The sequence below is a fragment of the Phocoena sinus genome, chromosome 13 (assembly GCF_008692025.1).
Source record: "Phocoena sinus isolate mPhoSin1 chromosome 13, mPhoSin1.pri, whole genome shotgun sequence".
In the NCBI taxonomy this organism is placed as follows: domain Eukaryota; kingdom Metazoa; phylum Chordata; class Mammalia; order Artiodactyla; family Phocoenidae; genus Phocoena; species Phocoena sinus.
Window position 1 is genome coordinate 77,794,894 of NC_045775.1, and position 7,056 is coordinate 77,801,949.

General features: G+C 46.4%; 1 pseudogene; it reads left to right on the plus strand.

The window, feature by feature from the left end:
- The first annotated feature begins 2,202 nt into the window (after nucleotides 1-2,202).
- On the plus strand, nucleotides 2,203-2,454 carry LOC116764782 (annotated as a pseudogene).
- The last annotated feature ends 4,602 nt before the right edge of the window (nucleotides 2,455-7,056 follow it).

Genomic DNA, 7,056 nt, shown 5'->3' on the forward strand with positions numbered 1-7,056 from the left:
AAAGAATACATATATATATATATATATATATATATATACACACACATAACTGAGTCACTTTACTGTACAGTAGAAATTAACACAGCATTGGAAATCGACTATACTTCAATAACATAAATTTAAAAATAATAAGAATAAAACAAGTCTGGCTTGTTTTCCTGAAGAAAGTTATTCCTGATTCTGAGGATTGAGGGAGAAATTTACCACGGGTCCTAATATTATTTTTATTTTATTTTATTATTATATTTTTTTTGCGGTACGCGGGCCTCTCACTGTTGTGGCCTCTCCCGTTGCGGAGCACAGGCTCCGGACGCGCAGGCTCAGCGGCCATGGCTCACGGGCCCAGCCGCTCCGCGGCACGTGGGACCTTCCCGGACCGGGGCACGAACCCGTGTCCCCTGCATCGGCAGGCGGACTCTCAACCACTGCGCCACCAGGGAAGCCCTAATATTATTATTTTGATGTTAGTTTTTTTGCTTTTTTTTGGGCGGGGGGAAACCTAGTATAGTCTGACCCTAGGGATATAATGGAGAATATAAGGATGAGGGCTTCTTGCCTTCTAGAAGTCTGTGTCATGGGGGAAACAGGTCCCAGGTACCAATCATGTCTCTCTCTCTCCCTCTCTCATCACTAGGTCCTGTTGCTTCTACCTCTCTCCTGCCCTCTGAAAGATTAAATGAGCTGCCCAGAGTGACACAGCTAGTCAGTGGCAACCAGGCCAAGAAAACAAGTGTGTGGATGGTTGGTCCACTTCCCTTCCACAGCATCCACCCCTGTCATCAAGCGTCAGAAGCTAAGCTATTCTAGGTTCAGCCTTGGCCAGCCATAGGCCCCACGTAGACTCTGCAACTTTTCCTTATCAGTTCAATTCGGCTCAGATGAACACCAAAGACAGCCTCAAATAAGGGTGATGATTCAGCAAAGACTAGCTTACCTGCTGAGGTGTGTATGTGTGTGTGTGTGTGTGTGTGTGTGAAGGGGAGACCCTTTCTGCTCCCACACCCCACCCGCCATCCTAGGGCTCAGCTCCTCCAGGAAGACTTTGTCACCATCGCCATCCCCATCGCACACTTATTCTGAGTTCTCAGTCCCTCCTCTGGGTTCCCGAAGGGCCCTGTGTTGGCCTTATTTCCCCTCATTGTCATTGCCTCTGGAAGATGCCTCTTCAGTGTCACTGTTTCACTAAATGCAGTTCAGGAAGCCCCTGCAACAGAATAGTGTTCAAAGTGCAAGTCCCCTGGCCCTTCTCCAGTCTCCCTGAATCAAATTCTCTGGGGGTGAGTGATGCCCAGGCAGCAGAATTTCTGTGAAGTTCCCCAGGCAGTTCTTAAGGACTGTGTCTTCATCTCTGTTTTATTCTCAGGTTCTGCTGGACTCTTTATAGTCTCTTCATCTCTATGTGTCAAGTCATCGACTGATAATAAATAAGTAAATGTGTATGGGGGGTTATACGTGGACAATGTGTCTTGGAGTATCATAGCTCTGAGCCGGCCCTATCATGATTTCTCTTTGCCAAGAAGCCTGTTGGAAAGTGCACAGATTTAGGCTTCAGGAAATGTCCTGGGACAGCGGAGCGGAGGGTAGATTGAGAGATCGAAACTAGAGGTTTCTTCAGCAATCCAGACGTAAAGAGCTAATGATGAGGACCAAGAAGTATTATGAGGATGGAGAGAGACGGGCAGATGGAGGGGTGGGCAGGAAGGAATGAGGTAGAAACAGTAGGACCTAGTGATGTGGGAAGAGGCAGGAGGAGGCACTGAACCAACTCTCAGGTTTCTGGTTTAGGGGACCGGTGAAGACTTTGTAGAGATCAGATGAGTCTAGGTTTGAGTCACCCACTTAGGTCTGGATAAATTACACAAATTCTCTGAGAATCAGTCACTTCATCTATAAGAGAGGGCTTATTGCAAGGGTGAAAGTGCCATTAATAGGGATACAATGCCTGTTGTAGCATCCAAGATACGTTTAGCTATGAATTTCGTTGTCATCACTACCGCTGTTCATACCAGAGTGGCACTAGCTATGGTGGGGATCGCTGAGGGAGAAGTACTCTCGGTGTGGATACGCTGAGTTGGGGGCGTCTGCCGGACATCCTAACAGAGACACCCGGAAATCTTGGATGGGGGTGTGAAGAAGATCTAAAATTTGGATTTTGGTTTCTGCTGTCACGGTCCTCATGGTGCCACCAGACGCGCCGTCAGCATGCAGAATGACACCGGCGAGTTTGTGGATCTGTACGTGCAGCGAAAATGCTGTGCCAGCAACTGAATCATCGGCGCCAAGGACCAAGCGTCCATCCAGGTGAACGTGGCCGAGGTTGACAAGGTGACAAGCAGGTTCAACAGCCAGTTTAAAACCTACACTATCTGCGTGGGCGTTCACAGGGTGGGGGAAGTCAGATGACTCCATTCTTTACTGGCCAAGGCCAAAGGCATCCTCTCAAAGAACTTCTGACTGAAGAGGATCGCGGATGTGGAATGTTTGTCATAAATAAATAGTAATAAATAAATAAATATAATTGGATTTTGTTGAGCCATTGCAATAGGTGACCATGGTGAGGGAGTTTGAGCATAAGAGAGTGGCTGTAGTGATGGGCCATGGGGGTGAGGCCGGGAGGGGAGAGACAGAAACAGGAGGAGGCTGAAAATGACATGCGTGAGGACTGCCGTGGAATTGACGGAAAGTGCAGTGGTTTTCAAAGGAGGAGAAAGCCTGAAGGCATTGAGTTCATGGTTGGGGTGCGGTACTGGTGTTTAAGGTTTCAAAGGGGTGAGAGAAGACAGATGGAACCTTGAAGTTGACGCAGAGGAGAGGAGGACGTCACTGTGGAAGGGCTGGTGCAACGCTAAGGCTGGGCTGTGGGGTGGACCTTGCAGGGACCTAGAATCATGCCTGACTTGGATGGAGAGGGACAGAGAGGAAAACCTGTGCTCAAGTCTGATGGAAGTCAGGAGCTGGGCAGGTGTCTCAGGCACACTGGGGCTTTGAGAGGTAGCGCCAGGTGCTACTGACCTCAATGAGCAGGGGCCGTCTACATGGGCAGTCGATGGATGCTTCAGACACGCTACCGTGGAGCTGGGAGAAGGCCTTCCCTGCCTGGGGCTTTCCGGTACGTGAAGCCTGGAGGAATGAAAAGTCATCACTGAGGGCTTGGAGCCTGTGTCTATGATATGTTACAAATAAATATAAATAGAGAGGAAATCTCCGAACTAAGGGTAATTTTTTTCAAGTTTTAAAATTTTTTTGGATAAATTCTTATATATATATATCTATATATCTGAGCTGTTTAGCTGTTTAATAAATGTTTGCCAACTATCAGTAAATGGCATGTATCTACACACCACGCCTTGAAATTTTCTTATTTCTCTTCCTAATGTCGTTTTTGGAGTTGTCTTCTGTCTGATGTCGCCAGAAGAAAGCTTCATTTATTTCCAATTATTCTCTACACCAGAGTCATGGAGACATAAGTTTACTTGACGTTGCAAAAATGCTTCATGCAAAGATATAATCAGTCATCATGGGACCCTGAAAGACTTGCCTGTGGGCAAAATATTACCAAGGTGTTCCTCAGTTGTCCCCAAGCTTCAGGGCACAAAGGAATCTTCTTGAGCGCTTGTTTAACATGCTGGCTCCCATGCCTGACTCCAGTTTCCCCCATCAAATTCTGATTTGGAGGTAGGGAATGGGGTCTTGAGACTGTATTCTCAGCAATTACTTGTGACGGTCCAAGGACCACACTTTAAGATGCACCAACTTATCTTGAAAGTGTCTGTGATCAAAAAAGTCAGTCTTTTCCCCAACCTCTCGCTGCCAGGTTTGCGTTATGAAGTATGAGGGGGCTGACCTCAAGGTGACTGACCGATCTGTCAACACAATTCCTCGGGAAGATGCTCCGCTCGGCACCTCATTCCAACGTGATGGCACAAAGGCAGATCCTCTCACAGATTACACCGCCAGTGCCAGGTCAGGCAGGGAGGAGATGGGAGTGTGACTTACTGATCACCTTGCCCTTTCAACATCTAATGGCCCGACCCACCACTGACCCCAGACCCGTGGCCCAAAAAGCATTGGAAGGAATTTAGGAAAGTTGACAGAGGTACAAGGAAGCAAAATAAGCACTGCTAATTTGTTGCCTAACAGAAGTAACTGTTAGGCAAAGTAAGATCTTTTAGGGATGATAGTCTTCTAATTCTTTGGAGGCATAGAATCGTCCCCATTTCTATCTTCACCATCATCATCAACCATCACAATAATCAATAGTTGCTGAGCCCTCGTAAGATACGTCTTAGATTACGTCTTAGATTTATCATGGGAAAGAGACCCTGAGAGGTATAATTTTCCATTGCATTTCCAGGCCTCTGGGCAAAAGGATTTTATCGAGCCATCTCTAAGGGTATCAAAATTATTCTTCAGCATCTGCACAGAAATGATATCTCCTTCTCATAGACATGAACGTCCTTCCATTTCAGTTCATCTGAAGGTCTGTCGTACTTCCTTTAAAGATGTACTAGTACTTCAATGTGGATTTATCCATATTTACTTAATCAGTCCCTGCCAATGTAGATTTCATTTGCTGCAGGTTTTTGCCATTTCAAGCAATTCCATAATGAACCAAGCCATGCCTATCTTGGCACATCTAGAAGTGTCATTGCTAGGTCAAAGGGTATGGCCATTTAAACCTTTGGTAGGTACCTCTAATAGTCTTCGAAAAAGTTATGGTGGTTTATACTCATGACGATAGTGTATGAAGAAGTGCCTGTTTCCTCATGCCACTGCTGGAGATTATACTTAAAACTTTTTCTGGCACTCTGATAGGTAGGAAACTTCATGTTTATTTGCACTCCTTTGATTTGCAGTGATGTGTTTATTAGTCATTTGTGTATTTGTATTCTGAGAAATGCCTAATCCTGTGTTAGACATAAGAAAACATTTTAAAATATTACACAGGTTGATTTTCATAATATTTAATTCTTAGAATAGTAAGCTTCATTACTGGGGAAAATGTATGATATGAGGGCACTGAATACCTCATTTTTCACCTATATCCCATAATTTGAGTCTTATTTTAATAGAATAGAAGCCAATAATCTGGATGAATTTTTTTCAATGCTTTGAGCACTGCTGAGATAACAATCAATTAAACAAATTAAGAATTGCAGTCTGAGCTCTTTCTGCTAGTCACCATGCTAGAGATTGCTGTATGTTCTAGAATTGATGCTTCCTGACAATTCATTGATGTTGATCTGAACATTTCACCCTCACTTTAATGGAGAATTCTTTCCCTTTTCTACCGAGATTAGGGAAACACAAAGACGATTATAGTGATTCTTTCTGAGAATCCCAACCATGGTACAGCCTGACCAAGATCCCGCTTCTGACTGGGAGAGGCAGTCTGGGAAACAGCTTGGATACTGAAACACTGGGATTTCCAATGACTTGTCAGTGACTTCCGTCCAAAGACCATCAGGAACCCTCTTGGGATTGGACAAATTGGGTTCATGTCCAGTCGCAAAGAGGGAGAAGACACACAAGGGGGAGCTGTCAGAATGGGGTGTCAGGAAGTATTGATCATAGAATTTGGGCTTGTGTTAGGTGATTTGAGGGAGGGTCCAAGGAAGCGGAGCTTTGCTCCAGATTGGACACTGTCAGGAAGCAGGTGTAACTCTATGATTGGGTATCTTGATAATTCTTATCTATCAGGCAGGAGGATTAAGTTGAGACTAAAAAACAGGAGTCACTCATTAGCCAGGATGGAGGTGTTTGGTCAGTTCTGTGTCCTGGACAGTGTTCTTGCTTTGTCTGTGTTGAAACATAATGACAGAGTGGTCTTGTTTCTGTCTTGATCCATTGTGGTCACAGGAGTCTTGTCCGATGTGTGTGCTGTGTGAAACTATTCACGTCTAACAGGAGGACACAACAGCCCAGCCGTGGGTGCCAGCCTCCAGACCAGGGGCTGCTTTTCACTTTCTCAGGCAATTTCAGGACATTGAAAAGAATACCATCTCCTGAACCGCAGCATATAGGTTGCCCTCTTTAGAACCCCGTCTCTTTCTCTTCAGGTGTGGAGAGGCCATACGGCCCTGTAATGGAGAACGTGGACTCTGGCCCCAGGCAGCTGGGGCTGGAATCCTGCCTCTGCCACTTATTAGCCACGTGAGACCCTAAGCAAGTCACTTAACCCTTCTGTGCCTCATTTTCCTCATTTACAGAATGGGGACGGGGAATAAGAAGGATCTGTCTTGTAGGGTTATGGTGATGCTGTCAGGACAGTAACCAGCACAGAGGACGTGCTCTGTTGTTACCAGCATCCCTAACTGTCCAGCCAATTCTCTGTCCAGCCTGGCTGACTGTAGAGCCTCCAGCTGTTGTCATTTCTAGTGCTGTGTCCCATTCCCTGTCTGGGCTGCGCACACGTCCACGCTGGTCTCCTTAAAAAGTCCCTCTCATGGTGTTACTGTTGAGTGGCGTGTTCCACACTCACTCTCATTCATTGAGTACCTCCCTGTTTGTACTATGTGTCAGGCATCGCGTTGAACAGGACCAGCACAGCATTTTACTCCTTTCTCCTGCCAGCCAGGCATTTTCAACCCCTAGCTGACCACTTGAGAATATAAGGAACTTACCCAAGGACACAAGGTTGGTAAGTGGTAGAGCTGGGATCAAACGTGAAATCATCTGACCTTTAAACTCTTTGCACTTGGCCTCCCGTCTGAAAGTCCACACTCTTTAGCGTTGTAGGCCTTCAGTGTCCTGCCCCAGCCTGCTCTTCCAGCTTGACCTTGAAAAATCCCCCAAACAACCAAAGAGCGTTGTGGAGGATCCAGCATCCACAGGTCTAGTCTGGAAGGCTGAGAGAACGTCGAGAGGCAAAAGACAGTTCAAACCTTTTGAGGAAGTGAAAAATGCATAACTGGGCTTCCCTGGTGATGCAGTGGTTGAGAGTCTGCCTGCCGATGCAGGGGATGCGGGTTCGTGCCCCGGTCCGGGAAGATCCCACATGCCGCAGAGCGGCTGGGCCCGTGAGCCATGGCCGCTGAGCCTGCACATCCGGAGCCT